This window comes from Mustela nivalis (assembly GCF_964662115.1).
Source record: "Mustela nivalis genome assembly, chromosome: 12".
NCBI classification, from domain to species: Eukaryota; Metazoa; Chordata; class Mammalia; order Carnivora; family Mustelidae; genus Mustela; species Mustela nivalis.
The window spans coordinates 13,014,369-13,037,755 of NC_139031.1; the positions used below are offsets into that span (position 1 = coordinate 13,014,369).

Below are 23,387 nucleotides of genomic sequence, written 5' to 3' on the forward strand. Positions count from 1 at the left end.
AATTTGGGGGAGTATTGCCATCTTAACAGTATTAAATCTTCCAGTCCTTGAATATGGGATATCTTTCCATTTATTTAGATCTTCTTTAATTTCATTCAATGATGTTTTATAGTTTTCAGTGTACAAGTTTTATACTTCTTTTGTTACATTTATTCCTAAGTAATTTTTCTTTTTGATGATTTTGTAAATGGGATCCTTTGCTTAATTTCTTTTTTTCTATTTTTTCTATTTTATTTATTTATTTGAGAGAGAACACAAGCAGTGGGGAGGGGCAGAGGGAGAAGCCAACCCCTGGCTGAGCAGGGAGCCTGATGCTGGACTGGATCCCGATGTGGGACTGGATCCCAGGACCTTGGGATCATGAGCAGAGTCAAAGGCAGAGGCTTAACTGACTGAGCCACCCAGGTGCCCTGTTTGCTTAATTTCATTTCATATTGTTCACTGCTAGTATGTAGAGATACAGATGATTTTTGTATATCGATCCTGTGTCCTATCCCCTAGTTGAACTTGTTTTATGTTCTAAAGAGAGAGAGAGAGAACAAACAGGAGAGTGGCAGGCAGAAGGACCCTGGGATCATGACCTGAGCTGAAGGTAGACACTTAACCCACTGAGCCACCAGGCATCCCTCTTAGGATTTTTTTTTTGTATGCAAGATCACATCATCTGGGAATAGAAATAGTTTTACTTTTTCCTTTCCAATTTAGATGACTGTTATTTCTTTTTCTTACCTAATTTCCCAGGTTAGAACTTCCAGTATAATGTTGAATAGAAGTGGCAACAGTGGCCATCCTTGTCCTGCTCCTAATCTTAGGAGGAAAACATCCAGTCTTTCACCATGAAGTTTGATGTTAGCTGTGGGTCTTTCATAGATGGCCTCTTATCTTTTTGTCATCCTACACTATCTAGTTTCTGTCTGCTCTCTGAATTTATGGTAGGGTGGAAGGAATATGGACCTCAAAATCAGATTTGGATTTGAATTAATCAGTTCTACTAGGAGATGTTGAGTGTTAGACACCAGGATATAGAAGAAAATCCCTGCTCCCAAACCACTCTTATGGTGAAAGACTGTCATATGGGTAAAACATTTTAGTGTGATAAGTGCTGTGATGGGAATATGGCCAGGGCTGTGAGGAGTACAGAAAACAGGCTCTGGGGAAGACTGACTTGAGGATATGATGCCTAATTGCTCTTGAACAATTAGAGATAGTCTTGGAAGAGAGGGAACATGTGCAGAGGTAGGATGGTAGCTGGATTCTTTGAACCATAGGTTGGTCTGTGAGACTTGAGTGTGGGGTGCTTGCAAGTGAGGGGCTTAAGGTGATGCTAGAGAGTTAATTGGGGCCTTGCAAGCTTCTGAAAGCTTTGTAAGAACTGGATGGTGGTAGGGGAGGAGGTGGATGGGTGGTGAGTGAGGCCATGAATGGGAAGATCTGGAGATAGGACGTTGTTTCTAAGCAGGGAAGAATCAAGGGCCCAAAGTAAAGATGGAAGAAGGGAAGAGAGTCAAGGAAGATTCAGAGGTGGAGGTAGTGAGGTATGTTGCACTTGACTGTGAGAGGTGAAGAAAATGGACTTGAAGAGAATGATTTTCAGGTTTTTGATGTGGGATTATGGGTTGTTTGGTGAACTAAGCTGAAATTGAGTTTTCTCGTCTATAAAATGGGAAAAGTATTTCCCTGATAATAGTATATGGGAATCTCAACACAGGCACATGGTTGAAACTCAAGAAATACTCATTCTTTTTGCTTCCCCCATTGTTTCTGTTTCTTCTGTTCTTTAAATGTAGGCCTTCGTTAGGTTAGTTCCTGCCTTCACAGTGCTTTTCTTTGCTGTGTCCCATAGTCCCCACTGGTACCCATGTGTGGGTTCCTCCCACATCTCTCTCTCCACCTTCAACTCTTTCCTAAGTATTTTCGACTATGTTCTGGGCATCTGAATGACCTCTTAATTTTCACAAAGAGAACCATCCCCCAGATCTCTTCTTCCTCCTCATGTCCATAAGCCTATGAATGCTGCTGTCATTTTCTGTCATTCTAACTTCAAATCTTTTTTTTTTTTTTTTTCTGGTTGAAAAACACATTTATCTCTTATGGTTTCTAGTTTTCCAGAGTCATTTTGATGTCTTTCTCTTCCCTCATCTCCTCACATTCACTGAAATTCGGGCTCTGTTTAATCCCCTCCATAACACTGTACACACCCGTTTCCTTTTCTACCCCCATAGTACTGCCTTCAGGCTTCCATTATTAGTCTCATCTGAATGAAAACAGTCATTCTCTACCCCTGGCTTCTCCCCCTTTTGGTCCACTCTGCAGGCAGCTGCCAGGCTGAGCTTCTAGGAACTGTCTCGATCATGACGTTCAGTTGAATGTCTTCATTGAGTTCTCCACACCCACTGGGTTTTTGCTTAAGGCACTGCATGTCCAGACCCCGTGTGCTTCTCCAGTTTTATCTCCCCACATCCTTGCAGAAAAATGAGAGAGTCTTTTGTACCTTAAGAATCATCTCTCTCTCTTCCCTTGTGGAAAGCGTACTTGTTCTCCAAGTCACAGCTCATGGATCCTGCCTGACTCTCATCAAACCAGATAATTCTCCTTCCTCATATCCTGTAGGACTTTGTGCTTCTTTAAAATGATTTGTGTACATATCTTATCTCTCCTACTGGATTCAATCTCTTCCATGGTGCCACCTTCATCTCTATAACCCCCAGAATGCCTTTCTCATATTCAGTAGATATTTGTTATAGCATGTACTACATTCTCTTCTTCCTGAAGCATGAGCTTTACTTTTCCAAATGCCTGTCCCCAAGGGTCTGTGACACAGGCAGTAAGAGGATGAAGGCGAGCAGACTTTCCCCTGTGGATCTTTTTGGAATTTAATACTGAAGAGTATGAGGATATTACAAAGACATTCTTATTAAATTCTTGGTAATGAAGTCTAGCATCATTTGGTGGCTTTGATATAGTCCATGTAACGTTTAACTCTTTATGTGGCTTGCTTGGGTCATGTCATCATTGATGATATGGGAGTTTGAGAGATTAGGAAACGGACCCAAGTGCTGTGCCGTTCTGCAGAGCTGTACGTACCAGCCTGGCTTTTCCTTGTAGAATCTAGAACTTACGCTTATGTACTTCTTAGGTACTTTCAGTCAAAGTAAATAGCCAAGTGATTCATTTGGGAAATTACTCGAGGTATGCCCCGCCTTCCCCTGTCCTTCCCTGGAGGCTTCTCCCCAAGACTGCCTCTCCTGGATTTGGAAGGAGGTAGCTCTCAGTCCCAGTTTCCGATGAGTGATTTCCAGGAACCGAGAAGGGAAGCAGGGATAGAAAGAGTTAGGTAAAAAAAAAAAAAAAAAAAGAGTTAGGTAGTTTCTGTCTTGGGCTCAAAAACCTCAGTCCTCAGTTCCTCCAGCACTGTCTCCTGGCAGCCAGACAAGGAGGGAGAGAAACTGTGAAGGGTGCCAGGGTGCCAGTAGAGCATCCGAGTCCTTGGCAGCGCTCAGAATAGCATTCACAGCTCTCAGTGATTCATCGTGCGCAGGCCTGCCCACCCATGATCTGAGCCGCTGAGGACAGCGTGAGTCAGGCCTCCAGCAGCTTCCTTTCCTGCCTTAAATTCTGTGCCCTTCCCAGGCTTGCTCGGCTGCAGAACAGAGGGGAGGCCGATGAGGCAGGCGGCGCTGCCGGCCAGGAGAGGTACAGCTCCCATCTCTTCCTGTTTGAAGGGCTTCCTGCTCCTGTCTGCACTAAGCCCTAGGGAAATAAGGAGAAGAAGAGGAATCTTGGTATTTGGAAGGTAGTGGTCATTTTCGAGACCTATATAAATTTGGGGCCTAATTTTGTTGTTGTTGTTGTTAAGATTTTATTTATTTATTTGAGGGAGAGAGGGAGAAGCAGACTCTCCACAGAGCAGGGAGCCTGATGCGGGGCTCCATCCCAGGACCCCTGGACCACGACCTCACCCAAAGGCCATCACCCAACCGATCCAGCCACCCAGGCGCCCCAGTTCAGGGCCTGCTTAGCCCCCTTCTCTGGAGACGCTTTTACATTGATCTCTGCGATATCCCTCAGTGTTATGTTTTGCATCTCCTAAATCTGATCTGCTGTCCCATTCTTCTCTCTTAATTCTTTTCTTTCTCCCCTCGCTCAGCAAGAATTGGATTTATGTATGAAATCACAGCTGTTGGATTTTTTCCTATTCAGGATAGCTTTTCAACCAGGTATGTCGCATCTCTTTGCTGGTCCTCCCCTGTCACTAGCCCTAACTCAGAGGATATTACTAAACCGCATTTGTCCCCTTTGACCTGCAGCAGAATCCCTGGTTCAAAAGTCATTCTGATGTCATAGTTGGCTTAAAAATGGGTCCTTCTTGATCTGGTCAACCCGAGACAGGCCCCAGGTCTCCTTTAGCTAAGCTTCCCATTCTCTCATCACTGCGTAGCTCTTGCTGTGTATCCCACTTTCTGCTTGTAGCAGGGGGTGTTTTCTTCTCTCGCCACTTTCCCAGCACTGATTTGCTTGAATCAGGAAACGCTCAGGTTCAAACTATGACATGTCCGTGTTCCTCCTTCATAGCGGGAGCTCCTTGCCTTCTAGCCCTGTGTGTGTCTGTCACCCGAATCATTTCGGGATGCTTTAGAGAAATCCAGGCATAGCTAGGTTGGGTGACTTGTCTTAAGTGACAGCATGCCGTCTGAACAAGAGTGATGATTGACTGCTTTAGAGGTTTTCTGTTTTCCCTTCCTGGTGGCTGTGTGGCATCCGTGCTCTGAGGAGAAGGCAGCTTTACCAGCAAAACATCCAAGTGTGTTTATTTCCAAAAAGAGCTATACAAGATGAAGCATGGGGGGCTGCGTCGATTCCACCACGAGTGAGGACGGGAAACAGGAGGAGGTTGGGTGTAATACTTCACTTCTGTACAGGGTCAACACCTGTCACAAATGTGACCCGGTCTCCAGACCAAAGCTAATTCCAAGTGCGGCTAAATGACCCACATACTCCAGATACGTTACACAATATTTTAAAGCACAAGGCATAGTTATCTCAAATTCGCTGTGATGGGATAATTTGGGGGTGCTTCAGGGTGAAGTGTTTTGAAGTAGCTTTCATTTTTATCATTGGAGCACTGCCATGAAATAGGTACAGGGATTTACAGAGAAATGCAGAGGAATAGGTACAGAGAAACAGGACAGAGATTTAGTGTAGCTGTGAAGTGAGGACCCTGAGGCAAAGGGAAATGAATGAATGGATGAATGAATGAATGAATGAATGAATGAAGCCATTCAGCATTTATTCTATTTTTTTTTAAGATTTTATTTATTTATTTGACAGAGAGAAATCACAAGTAGATGGAGAGGCAGGCAGAGAGAGAGAGGGAAGCAGGCTCCCTGCTGAGCAGAGAGCCCGATGCGGGACTCGATCCCAGGACCCTGAGATCATGACCTGAGCCGAAGGCAGCGGCTTAACCCACTGAGCCACCCAGGCGCCCTCAGCATTTATTCTAAAGCACACAGATTTGGGTAGCACAATTGAGATTAGACCCTCTCATCTGTGTTTGATTTCTTCTATCACACTGTTCTTTTTTCGGGAAACTTCTTCCACAGATGAGACCAGTCCATCCCCAGAAGGACCTGTGCTCTGAGTGGTTTTATTAAAGCCATAGTGTGTTTCTCGGAATTATCCACACGCTTTTCCCAACAGTGGTGCGTATGGCATCTGGAGTTTATACTGAGTCCTGAGAATAGGCCCCCTTCCATAGGCGCTCAAGACTCAACTCCTCTGGCTGTGTCCGTGCCTTTCGAGACCCTCTCCTACTATAGCATCCACTTGACTTTCTCCTGACTGTGCTACTTCCCATCTAATTGGCTCCTTATCTTACCAGCTCCCTGGCCTGTGGGGAAGGGGCCAGGACACTCCTTGCTCTCTGGGCTTCCCTTCATTCTGTGAGTATGTCTTGAACGTCTGCTGTGTGTCGGGTTCTCTAGTTACACCTGCTTATCATCATCATGTCCATCCAGGGACCTCAGGTAAGCCCTCCCTCTTCCTGTAACGAGTTCAGTGCTGGACTGAGCGTCCCAGCCTCTTTCTTACCATCGCTGCCAAGGAATTGAAGATCTGTGACCGTCCATACATCCTATTATAGTTTTCTAGACCTTCAGTTTAGTACCTGCATTTATAGGACAGTGCAGCCACCATGAAGGCAGTTAGGCTCATTGGACTTCCTAATCAAGTGGGAACACTTTTTGGTTCAAAATCTCTCTAACCATGTTTCATGGGATTGACAGGCTATGATCATGGCTTTTCTCTCCTTGCCCTTGCCAGACATCACTAATCAATGACCAGGACACTTAGTCAAACAGAGTCTGGACACAGATTTGAGGGTCCTCAAAGTGAAACACTAGTGCCACTACATCTTACCGTATTTGGCCTAAGGAGTTAACACTATTTTCAAAACCTTTTCAGACCAACACCTCTTTCTGTCCTTCCTACCTACACTTATCCTGACCTCCAGGCCCTCGACCTCTCATTCTGCCAGACACCCCGGACTGCCTCCTCTTACTGCTTCACAGAACTCAGAAAATCCCATGGCTGACCACTTCAAAGATGTGCCTTTGGTGGTCCAAGAATGCCTCGCTCTTGGACTTCTGTTACACGCATCCTAATCATACTTAGAAGCCAGCTCCTGCCCTAAGATTTTTCTTCTCTCTACTTCAAGTGCCAAGCGTTCATGGCTGGGCCATGGCGTGGCTGACACTCAGCAGTCATGGAATTCTGCCTCTGTTGGCTCTCTGTGTCACATTCAGCAGCAGATAAGCCATCACCGAGCCATCAGAGAGTCTCCCTTCTGATCTTATTGATGAGCAGGAAGCCATCTTCCGTCCTCTCCACTAAAACATGCTCTGTTGACTTCCTCCTACCTTCCCCCTTCACTTCTGACTGCATTATCTGGACCTTCGCCAGGTCTCTCCACTCTACCCCTGGCATCTTCTTCTGCTGCATCTGTTCACTCTTCTTTCTCTTTCTAGTCTCTAGTCTCCTCTGTGCTAGTGGTTTTTCTACTCCAGTCTTTCCTAACCTAAAAATCGGTAAAATGAATTAAAATGATGCAACAAACAAACAAACAACAACAAAAAAAAAACAACCACTACCCCTCTCTTCACCTTCACTGTTAAATGAATTGAAAATCATCCACACCCTAAATAGTATAACCACCACCCTCTGCCCCATTCTGACACTCCCTCTCCCCCTTGCAGCCGTCAGCTTCTCCTGCTCCTCCAAAGAGCCCCTCCCTGGCGCCCCTTCCTCTTCATTCCCATCCCAGGGCTACTGTTTGGGGCCAGACCTCCCTTACATCTCCCCTAGCTGTCCAGAAGCCTCTGCCACTTCGTCCAATCTGTTTTACGCATCGATGCCTAGCTAATCAGTCTCAGGGACAGCTTTGAGAACTTCATGCTCCTCAAAATTAAGTGGAAAATCCCCACTTTGGCAGTCATGGCACCCTGGTCCTGGTCTTCCCTTACTTTTGCAGCTCCATCTCTACTTGGATTCTCCAGCCAAAATGGACTCTGTACTGAAATGTACCCTCTGTTCTTCCTCTTGACCTTGACTCATGCTTTCTTTTCTGGAGCAGCCTCGCTTTCTTATCTGTCCTTCACTGTTCGGCTCAAGTTCCCTCACCTCCACAAATTTTTTAGTGATTCCCCAACCAATTATGATCTCTTTTCTGAATCTCTTGGAACTTCCTGAAAGCACTCGTAGTACTACTATTTGGTCTATTTCTGGCCATTGATCTCCTTGAGGATAAAGATTATATATTTTTAATTTTATCTACCGTCTCAGCCCAGTGTCTAGTGTAGAGCTTCGCATTATTGCTGAGTCCTAGCTCAGCGCACACCAGATGTCCAGTGTTAATCACTCTGAGCCCAAGGTCTCAAACTGGTGGCCCACAGCTCACACAGTAATCCCTGACGCATTTTGTTCAGTCACGGTAGAGTTTCGTTTTGTTTTGTTTGCTGGTGGTAAATTATGTGAAATATAAAATTTGCCATTTTAGCCATTTTTAGGTGCACAGTGCAGTGGCATTAATTACGCTCGGTGTTGTGCAACCATCACCACCCTCTGTTTCTACAAGATTTTCATCACCCCAAACAGAAACTCTATAACTTTAAGCAATAATTCCCGAGCCCCTGTTAACCTCCTATCTACTTTCTATGAGTTTGCCTCGTCTAGATATTGCATATGGTGGAGTCATACAATATCTATGCTTCTGTGTTGGGTTTATTCTACTTAGTGTAACTTTTTTGGGTTTTTTTTAAGATTTATTTATTTATTTGACAGAGATCACAAGTAGGCAGAGAGACAGAGGAGGAAGCAGGCTCCCTGCTGAGCAGAGAACCCGATGCAGGGCTCCATCCCAGGACCTTGGGATCACGACCTGAGCCAAAGGCAGAGGCTTTAACCTACTGAGCCACCCAGGCGCCCCTAGCATAATGTTTTCAGGGCTCACCCATTATGTAGCATGTAGCAATACTTCATTCTTTTTTTATGGCTGAATAATATCCCTTCTGTGGTGTAGATAGACCACATTTTGTTTATCCATTCATCTCTCGATGGACATTTGGGTTGTTCCCACCTTTTGGCTCTTGTGAATAATGCTACAACAAGCACTGGCATAACAAATCACTGTTTGAGTCCCATTTTAAAATTCTTTTGGGTATATACCTGGGCGTGAAGTTGCTGGGCCAGATGGTAATTCTATGTTAAATTTTTTGAGGAATCCACTCCAGAGTATTTAAAATTTAAAGTACGTAGCAAGTTTAAAGAATGAAGGATTACATTAGATTTTTTTTTTTTTTTCGACTTCTCTTGGGAAAAAGGAAAAAAAGAAGTCTAGCCCTTCTGGGTCTCTCAGGCCCTCCTCTGTAGGGATATAATCTGCTGGGGATAAGTGGGACCACTCCCTGCAGATCTGGTATCTGGTCTCCAGCTCAACAAGGCCCTCCCTGGGGGGCATCAGACATGGGCGTTCTCTGCCTGGGCCCAGTCTTAGCCTTTGTTCTGGTTCCGTCCCTTCATTATGTCTTCCCAGGCCTTCCATACAACCACTTTTTCCTTTCTGTGTTCATATTCACTCCATGTCCTTTGAGTACATACTGTTCCTTTCCTTTTCTAGGCTGTATTTATCTTTAAGGCAGAGTACCTGTCTTTTTTTTTTTTTTTTTTTTGGTCTCAGATTTGTCAGGACCAGTGCACATACTGTTGGTATCCAAAGTCTTAGTTATACTACATTTTAAAATGGAATATCTGAGTTTTAGGGAAGATCTGTTATATAGTTATGACTAACAAGTCAACCAACTGCTGTATTGCACTGTGGAATGTTATAAGAAAAGGGGAAAAAGTCTAAAATTGGGGAAATGAATTACAGATGACAGGCAATGAGGGAAGAGCTAACCACTTCCTCATTTAAAATATTTCTTCATAAGGTTTTCTTTTTTTTTTAATCACTGTAGGCTGTATCTGATGAAAATCATCTAAAAGACAATTTATGGAAAACTGACGTACATTGTCATAGAACAAGTTAATACGAAAAAAAATTAAGATGTCATGTCTATATCGACATGCAGGAAAAACCGAATCACTACCACACGTCCTATAAAAAAAATAACTCAGAATGGGTCACTGCCTAAATGTAGGCACTAAAACTATAAAACTTTATTTTTTTAAAAAATATTTTATTTATTGATTTGTGTGAGGGATAAGGGAGAGAGCACAAGCTAGGTTGGGGGGAGAGGCAGAGGGAGAAGCAGACTCCCTGCTGAGCAGGGAACCTGATGTGGGGCTTGATCCCAGGACCCGGGGATGATGACCTGAGCCGATGGCAGATGCTTAACTGAGTGAGCCAACCAGGTGCCCCAAAACTATAAAACTCTTAAAAAGAAACAGAGGAATAAATCTTTGTGATGCTGATTCAGGCAGTGGTTTCTTTAGATACGCACCAAAAGTGTAAGCAACAAAAGAAAAATAAATTGGACTTCATCAAATTGAAAATGTTTGTGTTTCAAAGGATAAAATCCAGAAAGTGTAAAAGCTCACAGAATGGGAAAAGTATTTGGGAAAATACTACATTTTGTAGTAATGGGAAAATCATATTTCTGATAAGGAACTTATATCCAGAATATATAAGGACCTCTTACAAGTCAACAATAAAAAGAAAAATAACCCAATTTAAAATTAGACAAAGGATCTGTAGAGCTATTTCTCCAAAGATGTTATACCAGGAGCCAATAAGCACATGAAAAAAAAGCTCAACATCCTTAGTCATGAGGAAAACACAAATCAAAATCACAATGAGATACCGCTTCATAACCATTAGGATGTTTGTAATTAAAAAAACACAATAACAAGTGGTAGAGAAACGTTGGAAACATCATACATTGCTGGTAGGATTGTAAAGGCCACTTTGAAAAGTAGCCTGGTGTTTCCTCAAAATGTTAAACATGGGGCGCCTGGGTGGCTCAGTGGCTTAAGCCTCTGCCTTCAGCTCAGGTCATGATCCCAGGGTCCTGGGATCAAGCCCCAAATCAAGCTCTCTGCTCAGCAGGGAGCCTGCTTCCCTTCCTCTCTCTCTCTGCCTGCCTCTCTGCCTACTTGTGATCTCTGTCAAATAAATAAATAAAATCTTAAAAAAAAAATGGAGAAAAAAATGTTAAACATGGAGCTACCATATGACCCAGCAATTCCACTCTTAGGTGTAGACACAAGAGGATGAAAACGTATGTCCACGTAAGGATTCATTGCAGCATTATTCAGAATAGCCACAAGATTGGAAACCACATGAATTTCCATCAACTAATGAATGGATAGATGGAACTGGTACATGCATGTCGCGGACTATTATTCAACCATGAAAAGGAATGACATTTTGCTACATGCCCTAACATCAGTGCATCTTACAAATATTGTGCTAAGTGAAAGAAGTCAGACACAAGAGACCGCAGACTGTAGGATTCCACATGAAATGTTCACAGTGGGCCTGTCTATATAGAAAGTAGATGAGCATTTAGGGCGGGAAAGAGGGGCAGGGAATGGGGCATAACTGCTGATGGGTACAGGGTTTCTTTGGGGGATAAAGAAAATGTTCTAAAATTAGACTGAGAGATAGTTACACAATTCTGAATATATTAAAAACCACCAGGGGTGCCTGGGTGGCTCAGTGGGTTAAGCCGCTGCCTTCGGCTCAGGTCATGATCTCAGGGTCCTGGGATTGAGGCCCGCATCGGGCTCTCTGCTCACCGGGGAGCCTGCTTCCTCCTCTCTCTCTGCCTGCCTCTCTGCCTGCTTGTGATCTCTTTCTGTCAAATAAATAAATAAAATCTTTAAAAAAAAAAACCAAAAAACAAAAAACTCAAGGCTTGCCCCAGGCACCCCTCCACGCAGAATAAACTTAGGTGGGGAAGACAGATAAAATGGGCAAAATGCTGATAATTGTTGGTGCTGCGGAGCAGGCTCATAGGAGTTTCTTTGACTGCTCCATTTTTGTGATTGTTAAAAATTTATTCATAATAAAGGTAAAAAAAAAAAAAAGCATTTGCCACGACCAAGGACTCCTGAAGGACAGGCCAGAGCCCTCTGGGGGATGAACCCATTTTCTATGGCTGTTGTTCGAAGTACTACAAACTGGGTGGGCAGAGGGGGTTTAAAGCCACAGAAATCTTTTTTCTCGCAGTTCGGGCGGTTTAGGGGTCGGTGGGTCCCGGCTCTCTCTTAGGCTTTCGGGGAGGATCCTTCCGTGCCTCTTGTAGCTTTTGGAGGTGGCGGCAGTCCTGGGAGTGCCTGGCTTACAGAGGCAGCTCTCCAGTCCGCCCCCCGTTGTCACAGGGGGTTTCCCTTGTGTCTCTTCGCAGCGTCTCCCCTCTGAGAGCCTTATCTCTGACTCTGTTTTCTCTGCCAAACAGGACAGCACCCATCCTGTGTGAGGGCCCACCCTGATTGAGTGTGATGACCTCATCGTAACTTGATGGCGTCTGCAAAGACCCTGTTTCCAAATAGGGTCACGGTGACAGGTCGGGGTATTGGGGGAGGTTAGGACTTCAACATACCGTTTGTGGGGGGAGGCACATCCCTGAACTCGTGCAAGGACAGGACAGAGCGGACAGCAGGGCAGCCAGGTGCTCAGCAGGGCTCGTTTCTACCTTGGCTCCGCTCCCCCGCAGGCGGGCGATGGCGGACACAGTGCCCGCGAGGGCTGCAGTTGCCCAAAGCGCTTCAGTCCCTGGCCAACTTTATCTTTCCCAAACCGAGACAAGCCTTTTCTGGGACCCACTTCCCATTTGGCAGCCTTGACTGATGAGTGATCCCCTAGACTCTTGCACTCTGTCACCTCCTTTCACCAGAATGTTCGTGGGGATGATTCTAACCAGGATCCACTTAAGATCTGTTTTAGGAAAGGTCAGTTCCTTACTCTTTGACAGAGACATGTACGTCACTTTCAGAGTTGATCTTTTGAGCTGGCTGCTGAAGTTATTTTAGACTCTACAGTTAAATTGACCCAGAAATCAGTCCTCTTTTGAAACTTCCTCTGAAATGTTACTCACTCTGACTCTTTAACCAAGGATTGCATTGTGCTGTTTCTTGCTCTGTAATCTTAACTCTGGCCTTTGACCAAAAGCAATAGAATCGGACCTCTATGTTAACTGGTACTTAAAATATATATAATTTTATTATAGTAAATGCACTATCTGATAATTGCCATGTCTCTCAAAGAGTCATCTCAAGAGTTTCATGGAGGAAGTGCGAACTCCTCCACACTTGGTGACCTGTGTGGGCTGCAGACTGTTGGTTACTTTCTGGAAGATGCAGGAGAAGGGACTCACGCCCTTCCTCTATAACCACCTTTATTTTTTTTTTTTAACTTTCATTATTTTTTTAAAAAAGATTTTACTATTTATTTATTTGAGAGAGAGAAAGAGAGGGAGCACAAGCAGGACGAGGGGCAGAAGAAGAACAGGCAGGAGGGGGACAGTGCAGAGTCCTGTGTGGGGCTTGATCCCACAAACCCGAGATCATGACCTGAGCTGAAATCAAGAGTCGGATGCTTAACTGAATGAGCCACCCCGGCACTCCTCCGCAGCTATCCTTAACCTGTATTTTAGTTCCAGTCAGGGGGAGGGATTATCAACCCACGTGTTTTCCTCTCCCCTCTTCCAGGAGAGTGGGGAGGGCCTGAGCAGGAAGAAGCTGATGCTTTGTGGAGGAGGAGGAGAGGCTGGTCTGATCCAAGTGCAGGGAGTTGAGGGCCAGAGTGAACTTGGGTGCTTGTCTGGGGAGCTTGGATATGGACCACTGTGGTTCCTGGGCAGAGATAAAGACCGACGAGCACAAGATGCGGTATTGGCCCTCGGTTCCCCCATCCCTGTGTGCAGGTGGAGGTTCAGTGCATCGCCATATCCAAACAAGGCTGCTGGTGATATTTTAACAGCTTCCGTGTACTGCCTGCATCCTACGGGCTAGGCACTGTGCTAACAGCTTCGCATGCATTGGGTACCTGCCAACTGCCCTCAATTTCTGTCCTGTGTATGAGAGTAATTCATTCTTTACCTTGGGTGGGCTCTTCCATGTCGCTTTTCAAAATCCAGATTTACAAAAGGCTCTCAGTTTTACAGTAAAGCTCATTTCTCCCTCTTCCTATGGCGCAATTAACGTACTGTATACAATTTGTAGGAAGTCTGTTTACAAAGGGCTCTGTTAGAAGATTCCTTTTCTTGAAAGCACAGAAACACAAATAACAGAAAGACTTGGAGTGCGTTGATAGCTCACTTATCTCAAGCAATATTTAATGCAGTAGAATTAATTGTACTACTAGAAAGGACTGGGACTGAGGTCCTAGGAGCTTTTTATCACTGCACTGAAAGGATCCATAGACTCACCCCTGACATCCAGTCAGAACCGTACCTCACTCACAATACAGCCAGGGTGATTTTTTTTTTTTAAAGCTATCCATTAAAAAAGATCTTCTGAGGCGAGCCCATTATTTCCTTTGTGAGTTTGGATCAGAGTCTAAAACCCTGACGAGTCAAAGTTCTTTGCGCTCTTGCTATGATTCGAGCCTGTTCCTTTTATGTCATGTTCTCAGCAGAGATAGAAAAGACACAGTCACCTTCCAGTGTATCTGTACCTGTTTAATTCCCAAGAGCTGCCACTAACTGGCACATTTAAATAATTGCCACCTTCTCTCCCAGTGTGTGTTTCTGACCTCCCATTTATTTTCTGTTTTCTATTACAGTATTTGGTTTCTCCGAGTTTCTTTTAAAAAAGTTGCATCTCCGTGAGTTCACATTCTAAGGTCTTGAGCTTGTTTCGTATCTCCTTTTTCTTAAAAGACACAGGGAAGTGAGTGATGGTTCCACAGATTGCTGAAGACTATGGAGCCAGAGGCAAGGGAAGTCATAGTGTTAACCTGCAGGTGATCGGAAATCCCCAGTCTTCTTCAGATGGGGGCTTCTTGCTGATTTCAGGTCCAAGTTCTGAGCCCACGGCGTGCAAGTTCAGGAAACATAACATCCCCAAGTAACCTGGCATTCTGAGTGAACCTCGGCTTGTTCCTTTATGGTTTTTATCCCAAGTCCTTGCCAGTAACCTTAAAAATTAAGCAGATTCTGGATGAGAGGCCCTGCCAAGAGTTTGACCTGCCATTAACCACTGCGTTAGCCTGAATAACAACCATCAGAGCCTGCCTTGTGCCCTGAGATGCGGTTTAAAGACGCAAGAAAATAGAAACAGCCTCACACATTCTGGGCCAGCTGTAAGGGACCTGAGGCACCACTTGGACCATCGTTCCTCCTGGGCAAGTGTCCCGGGTGTGGCCTGCACCACCAGGCATGGCTTGCAAACAACATTTAACCAAGTGTTAACCATAACATGATTCTATTTTCACATGTATTAGAACAAAGATAAAATCATCCACCCAAGAGTCAACTTTTGAAAACTACGCAATAGGTAAATAGAGGAGACAGCAGGTAGCCGTGGCGAGACCTGTGAGGGTGGGACCTACCTGCCTCAGGTGGGAGCCCCTGCTGGAGAAGGTGTGGAGACCCTGGGCCCTCACTCTGCCAGCCCTCCCTGCCTCGCCCCTGCTCTGCAATCCTTGTTTTCCTTCTTCAGCACTGGTCGCTCCGGTCTCCAAGATGGCCCTCGACTGGGCTTCTTCCTCCTCCCCTCCCTTCCTCAAGGCATCTCTGGTGGTCCTCTGGGTTTTAAGAGGAAAAAGGAAGGAAGTTCACATTTATTGACCATTAATTATTTGCTGGAAGGTGACAGACTTAAGTGAGACATTGGCTGCTAGTGAGGCTTAGGTTGATTTCTCAGGAGTGCTTCTCAAATTTTCATTGGAATCACCTCGAGATCTGGTTAAAATGCAGATCCTGGACCTGTAGGTCTGGGGTGGGTCTGGGATTTTTACCTTTCTAACAAGCCAGTCCGTGGCCCACGCCCTCGGAGTAGCACAGGTTGAAGGTGGGGCTCTGCTTCAGATAACTAGGAACAGAGAAGGATATTTATAGGAAGAGGAGGAGTTCTGAAACTACCTCTTTCATCTGCAGTGCAACCAATGTAATTATTAAGAACACTGTTTACAAGTCCGGCATGTTTTGTTCTATGGAAGGAATACGAGATAGTTCCTTATACTGACTAAGGCGGTTTGTAATGAAAACTTTTGGCTCCATTTGTTGCCAGGGCGCTGCCAGGGGAACCAGCCCCACACAGGGAGTGTGTAACCTAATATTATTGTGTGTGCAATAGTGAGCTCCGACCTGGGGCTTTGGTTTCTCTCCCTCGCTCAGGGAGCAAGCGAGCGCCCTGCTGTGGTCTGGCGTTTCTCTCCCACCTGGGGCTGCTTCCGAGCCCCTTTGTCTGGGGACAGAAACCTGGATTGTTGACTTGTTCAGAGTATATCGGTATGTTCACGTCTGTTTGGTTATGAGAACCAGAACTGCCAGTTTGTTCTGAAGGTTACAATAGATACAGGATTACAAAACAAGCCAGCGAAATAGAATAGGACCTAGATGGAGGTCACGTTAAAACTCGGGGACTTTCTCCAGGGCCGTGCTATTTGGAATGAAGTGACCCCTGATGTTATTTTACCTGCAGAGATGAGAGGAACGTTCTTGCGCCATGCTGAGGTGTTCCAGCATCCTTTCTGTTCCGGCAGAGACATCTACAGAAGGAACAAGGCAAGGCTGTCTTTTCTTTTAAAGATTCAACAGCAGGGAGACCCTAAGCAAAAACCAAGCCTTCCCGGTGACACAAGGAGCATCTGATTGTAGAATACTAAGTGCTGAAAGGGCTCCTGGGCATCACCTAACAAACCCTGTTTCATTTTGGGGGGCTTGTTGTACTCCAAATTCTCTTCCACCAAAACACACCCATTCACTGTGTTGCATGTAATTTCCAGGGATTAATGGGTTTCCTAACGAACCCACAGATTCCAGATTAAGCGCCTCTGATGTAGTACACTTATTTCTTTTTATAGATGAGAAAATTGAGGCCCAGAGAGAAGCTGACTGACCGTTGGTCGCTCAGCAATGCTCATGATGACTAAGTTAGACCAGAGGATGTGAGTACCACGGGGTGCACGGGGAAGCCAGGGGTGCGGCTCCCTGCCTGTAGGATTCCTGCTGGCCCCGAGAAGCACCAATTCTAATTCTCACCAAAAGCAAAGAGCTATTGGAGAGAATTAGAACCTGTAGCTGGGAGCAACTCAGTATCTAACCAAAGAACGTTTGAAGAGAAGTAGAAATAATCAAGCCAGAAACTTACTGGCCCTGGATGTTAGGATGTGTTCAAGAGACATAAGTGGGGCACCCTGCTGCTTCTTGGTAGCCGTGCGCTAAGCTGCGGTCTGGGGGTGTTAGAGGGCAGGTAATAAATTCCTTCCAGGGTTTGAATTCACCTACCCACGTGAATCTTCCACATCCCTGAAACCTTACTTAGGCAAGATGCCCCGCTGAAAGGGAAGTCGCAATTTGGCAGCCCACTCTGGGGTCTGGCCGTCCCTGGCACAGTCCCCGTGTTCCATGAATACTTACTCATTTGAAGAAAGGGGCTTTATTTAACATCATTGTAGTTTTCTGGGGAAGGGAGATGCAGGAAACCAGAGGGAGACCAGGACGCAGTGTGCAAGTAAACGGTGGAAAGATGGGGTTCCTAGTGAGGGGTGTAGTCTTGCGAACATGCTTCTAAAAGAAGCCAGATACAGAAGGATACATACTCGAGCCCAAGGCAGACACTTAACCCACTGAGCCACCCAGGTGCCCCAAACAGGATCTTTTTCAGGAGAGATCCAGGGTCCGATGAGAATTATCTGGGCTCATTCCTATACATGGTGAAGGAGACACATGTCAGAATGTGAACCTAGCAAGGTGTGCACCAACAGTGGGGTTCCTTGGGATGGGTCTGGGAAGTCCACCTGCTCACGCCACCTTCGCACACAGGTGGGTGGCAATCGGGGCCAAGAGCTGTGCTGCCCCAGTGAAGTGACCAGCCGATGACCAGCCCTTGTGGCCCATATTAGGGCATCAGGCCTGTCTGCCCCTTAGAAGCCACAGGAGGTCAAGAGGGCATTACTCCAAAAAGCCTGAAACGGGCATCCTGAGCCTTGCTCCCTTTCTCCACGTGCACGGGTCGAACCTGGATTTTCAGCCATGACCGCTGCCTAAAGGAAGTAGACCTCCCAGTTCCTCTTTGTAATAAACCTCAGTAGGATGCGGATTTCCACACACCAAACCCGTATCAAGAAACACCATTATTTTTTGAGTGAAAAAAGGGAAGTCACATACAATATGGTTCCTTTCATGGAAGTAGTAAAACCAGACAAAATTAGTCAGTGCCTTGTTCAGGGACAGAGACAAGACAGGAAACAGAAACCACGTACTGTAGGAGGTGGTCTCTGGGAGCAGGAGAGGGGGCGGGAAGGGGCACAGGGAAGTATCAGGAATGCTCTGTATTTTATGCTAGGTGGTAGGTACACAGCTGTGTATTTTGTCATTATTCCTTAAACTATATATAAACACATTGTATGAACTCCTATACTTCTATGCAGGGCTCATAATCTAAAAACAAAAAGACAATATAATATCTAAAGGCAACATTTTATGTTGGGATTTCTTCATGCTTTATTTTTTTTTTAAGATTTATTTATTTATTATATAAAGAGAGCACACACAAGCAGGGGAAGTGGTGAGGGAGAGGGAGAGGAGCAGACTCCTCACTAGGCCTGGGGCCCGATGCGGAGCTCCCTGTGGGGTGCGATCTCATGACCCTAAGATCACAACCTGAGCAGAAACCAAGAGTTGGAAGCTTAACTGACTGAGCCACCTGGATGCCCCCTTTGTGCTTGATTTTTACAAGTATATTCTATGATTTAATATTTTAAAAAAATATGTCAGAGTAAGCTGGCAACTCTTGATTTTTCGAAAGGACATGTTATTTTGAGATTCTGCTCCCCTTACTTTTTTGGTGTTAAACTGCCCTTTCCTTTGATGGCCTTTTCATGAAGTGTTGGTGACAGTAACATTATATCTGGGATTTAAAAGCAAAAAGCTCCTTTACAGGTTAAGTAACAAACCCCCACCCCTACCTTCCCCTCCCCACCCCCCGCCCAAGTTAACCAGTCTGTGACATTCAAAAGATTGGGAACTGCCAGGTGTAGATGACATTTCTATGGGAAATGAAGACATTGCCTTAGTATTGAGCTCTAAGGATTTGTAGGAAAAAAAGGAAAAGGGGTGCTATGTGGCAGAGTAATGCCTGGAGATGATGAAAAGGATAGGTAGAATCTTCTAAAGCTTTTTTCCCCAAGAGCTTTTCCCATTCTCAGATACGCTGGGCATTCGTTTGGTAATCTTTCTTGTGGTCTTGAAAAAAATGGAGTGGGGGACACACAGTCACTCTGTGTCACATTTAGTAGGATACCAGCAAGAGCCACTGTGTTGGAACTTTATTTCCCCAACACTGAAGCTGTAAGTATTCTGTCACCAAATAGCAGTATTCACAGAATCTGAGAGGACTTAGAGGTAATAGAACAACTATTAGGATAACCGACATTTATTGATCTTTTAGCTGTGCCCTGTGTGAGTGCTTCACTGACACCGGTATGTGCTCAGGGGAAGGGGCTCTGCTTTGGGAAAACAGAGTAAAAATTCTTTCTGCTCTAAAAAACAATTTTGCAATAGTGCATTTTTTGCCTCTGGATATCATTTTTTTTTAAAAGATTTTATTTATTTATTTGAGAGTGAGAGAAAGCAGGAGAGAAGAAGGTCAGAAGGAGAAGCAGACTCCCCGTGGAGCCTGATGCAGGACTCAATCCCAGGACTCCAGGATCATGACCTGAGTCAAAGGCAGTCACTCAACCAACTGAGCCACCCAGGCACCCTCCAGATGTCATTCTTGGAATGTGCCCCTTATTGTATAAGCCACTTGTAACTGGGTGTTTTGTTCCTTGCAGGCAAAAACACCCTGACTGATAATCCCATCCACATATAGCGGACGGCTGCAGTACTAGTCTCCCTCTTCAGGAAGAAGATCAGGGACAGTATTTGGAGGAAAATTTCCCCAGTGGGCAGAACTTCGGCAGATCACCTCGTTGCTTGTTTTGCCTAGGAGAGACAGCTCGAGGTATGGGTTCACTTGTGGATTGTGGTTAATGGTTTGGCTGCATGGTCAGGGACTCGGAAGGACCATGACTGCAGAATTGATGGTCCGGGGAACAGGTGGATGGGTGGATTTCTATGAATGGAAATGAAGAGGTGGTCTTGGCGGAGGGTTTTACTAGTCAGGGAGATAGAACCTTTGCACAGATGTCAGTCAGCCTCCTTCCTCGGCCACTCTAGCCATTGCCAATGTCAGGGGTAAAGGTTATGCATGGTCTCAGAGCCATGGACTTCCACTCACCGAGGCCAGTCTGGCTATGGCCGTTGTTGAGTGCCCACTCTGCCGGCACTAGAGGTCCACCCCGAGGCCCTGATAGAGCATTATTTCCCAGGCTGCTCAGCCAGCTACCTGGTGACGGGCTGGTTACCCTGAGCACTTCCACTAAGGGCTAGTGTTTTGTTCTTACTAGAACATGTACTTACTCTAGGTGTGGATTTGCCTTCCCTGCCCCCAATGCTTCTGCCCAAACTGCCATCTGTGAACTCCCTGAGCCCCTTATCCACCATCAAGATACTACACAAAGCATCACTTCTGATGAGAAACTCGCTTCATTGCAAACAAAGGGAGACAGTTGGTCTGTGCTCATGGAATTCGTTGGGCTTAGCATATTCCCTGTTATCCAGAGGAGCTCATTGGATGGAGGTGTGGAATGGCCTTTCCATGACTTCCAAAAGCTAGGTGGCAGCACGTTTTTGGTTTGAAGTGGTGTCCTCCAGGATGTGCTCTGCGCTCTAAATCAGCATCTAATATAGGCTGCTCTTTCCCCCATAGCCAGGATTCACTGCTCCAGGACTGAGGGGGTGGGGAGGAACTAGTCCTGTCCACTCTCTCCTTTAGTGATCGACAAGGCTATGCTAGTTTAGAGGTCTCAGTTCCTAAGAAAGAAATGCTTCCCCCAGGGACACACCAGTGAGTCCACTGAACTGAGAATCGGCAAATAACCTGGTTTCAGGGACTACCTCAGGCCAGTGTATCAGCAGGCCCAGGGAGGGAGTTCGAGTCCCGCCTAAGGTAACCAATCCTGACCATCAGAGGAAACTGGGCTGCTACTACACCGTGTGGGTAAGAAGTTTGTGTGCCTGGAATACAGACGGTCCCTTGTGGAAGTCTCAGTGCCCTGTGTCCTGTGAAGGAAGTGGATGGAAAACTACGACAACCCAATTCGGGCAAGACTGCCATTGGTCCAGACCCTTTCAGAATAAAGGTTTGGGTCACCCTGCTGGGCAGGAAACCACTACCTGCTAAGGGGTATATGGAATAAAAATAAATAATAAAAATAGTGGAAGGTAATGAAAAATCCTAGCTATGCACAGGGCTCCTACACGGCTATGTTGGTCAAGCCTTGGTTTTGACTCTTGGTTTTGACTCACGTCGTGATGTCAGGGTCCTGGGATCGAGCCTGCATCAGGCTTCACGCTCAGCGGGGAGTCTGTTGAGATTCTCTTCCTCTCCCTCTGCCCCTCCCCTTGCCCGTGTGCTCACTCACTCTCTCTCAAATAAGTAAATAAATCTTAAAAAAATATGCCAGCTATGACCACATCACCGGTGGTGGAAAGAAGGCTGGAACCATTATAGTTACATATAAATTAACCAGATCGTTCTGTTTTCTTCCCCTCTCCTGTGCTCTTAGCATCTAACATAAGACATATTAATAGTAATTAATGTTATGGTTCAGTATTTTAGTTGCAGGATCACAAAGCAGGAGTGTGAGCCAGAGGGAATACCACCTAAAGACAAAAAGGGGCTCAGTTTTTCTTCTGGGAAAGGGCTCGTGTGTTTTTGATGCCGTGTGGGACAGCTGACTCAGGTCGGGGGGGGGGGTGTCATTATTTTATTATTGTCTTTATCTGGTGGTGAAGCAGGGTTTGAAGAGGCACCAGCTGGAGAAGAGGGCGCTGTGTCAGTCTGGTGGGCTGAGCTCTATTTCCCAGAATCCCTTCCCTGAATGTTTTCAGCTAGGGCCATTTCGTAGCTTACCTGTTTTCATTTACCCGCTGGGTCACCCCCATGAGCCCAGGGCAGCAGCCGGGCCGGCCACTTCTCACCTTCCTCGTCCGCCTTTAGCTCCTCCGGCTCCTGGGCCAGATGCACCGTTAGCTCCCTGGCAAAGGGCAGTGGCTTCTTCTATAGGACACCCAGAAGGTTGGGGCAGTGAGAACTGATGCAGGTTTCAGTCCGTTCCTGTGGGTTCCAGCTTGCGCTTGTGGGTTAGAGCCTGTCCTCGCTCCTTTCTGTTTTACGTTTATTTTCCTCCGAACTGCCTGCCTTTCAGACTTCAGGCTGCGGCATGTGGCCTCAGGTGAAGGTCTTGTGTTTTGTGAAGACAAAACGCACACATGATTGTTAACCAGCTCTCATGACCACTGAGGTCAAATCTCTACAAAAACGAACACACACACACTCTAATGGATCAGCGTCAATGATTCAACCTCTGTCAATCTAAATTTCATCTAAATTAGATGTGCTAATAAGTTAGCTTGATATTTCATTATTCAAGTTACAGGACATGAAAGGGAATGAGCTAGAAGAGGAATGAACATTATTCAAAGATGGGGAAAGAGACTGTGTGGCTTCATATTCTCCTTTGGAAAGAGGGTTAGTGTGCTTTGGCTGTATAAAGAGTAATTGTGGGGCGCTTGGGTGGCTCAATGGGTTGAGCCTCTGCCTTTGGCTCGGGTCATGATCTCAGGGTCCTGGGATCGAGCCCCGCATGGGGCTCTCTGCTCAGCAGGGAGCCTGCTTCCCCTTTCTCTCTCTCTGCCTGCCTCTCTGCCTACTTGTGGTATCTCTGGCTATCTGTCAAAAAAAAAAAAAAAAAGAATAAAGAGTAATTGTATCGTGTTAGGTGAATGCATAATTTTTCTGTGTTTTTGTTTGTTTGTGTTTTTTTTTTTTTTTTTTTTTTTTTTTTTTGTGGGAGTTAAATGTGATTCAGAGAAGTATGTATGGATGATAAGGGGTGGACCGTGGTGGGTTGTATTGTGTCAAATAGGCTGAGTCAGAACTACACTTCCCAGAATCCTCTTCTCTGTAGAGCTTGCCCAAAGTAGAATTTATATGAGATGTGAAAGACAGAACATAGCAATGGCCAACCCAACATCAAGTGGGTGGGGATAGGGGAAAAGAAAATATTCTGCTTCTTATGAGAAGAATTCTGTAGTGACAAGATACAGGGTACCCATACCTTGTCTTGTATGGGTACCCTGTATCTTGTCATTACAGAAGGTTGAAGAATTAGGAAAACAAATGCCCTCTACCACAGGCACTAATTTAAATCTAAAGCCTATTTAATTTTATCTGAACCTAACAGAAGAAAGTAAAACTGAAGAAATTACTGAACTTAAGAAAAATGTTTCTTCACCACAAGAGATGTTAGTTCCTAAAATACTCTAAGACTAAAATAAAAGGATTATGAATTATGAAAAGCATCATTACAGTTTCTGAAATCACACTTCGGTTGTAGACGGAGCTGATTCGCTCCAGACTGTAAGACACAGAGCGCGGCTGCTGCTGCTCTGTCGCCTTCCTTCTCGCCTCTCCCCACTCCCAGTTTTGCCGGTGCTGTTTCCTGTTGTCCTAACTCTCTGTTTACCTGGATGCAAAGCCTTCCATCTCTTCCCCTTTGCAGCCCGTCCATCCTAGAGTTCTTGATTCTGACTTGTTGCACAGCTAGATTTCATCACCTA

At 45.5% G+C, this 23,387-nt stretch overlaps 1 long non-coding RNA gene across 3 annotated transcripts; it reads left to right on the plus strand.

Moving 5' to 3' along the window:
* The first annotated feature begins 250 nt into the window (after positions 1 to 250).
* LOC309845681 lies at positions 251 to 22,685 on the plus strand. Of its 3 annotated transcripts, none has more exons than XR_014301413.1 (4): positions 251 to 405; positions 16,141 to 16,223; positions 19,496 to 19,665; positions 20,601 to 22,685. It is a non-coding gene; the product is annotated as an uncharacterized lncRNA (long non-coding RNA). The 3 variants fall into 3 exon arrangements; XR_014301414.1 differs by having other exon boundaries at positions 20,654 to 22,685; XR_014301415.1 differs by lacking the exon at positions 251 to 405 and adding an exon at positions 3,463 to 3,693 and having other exon boundaries at positions 20,654 to 22,685.
* Positions 22,686 to 23,387: the final 702 nt, after the last annotated feature.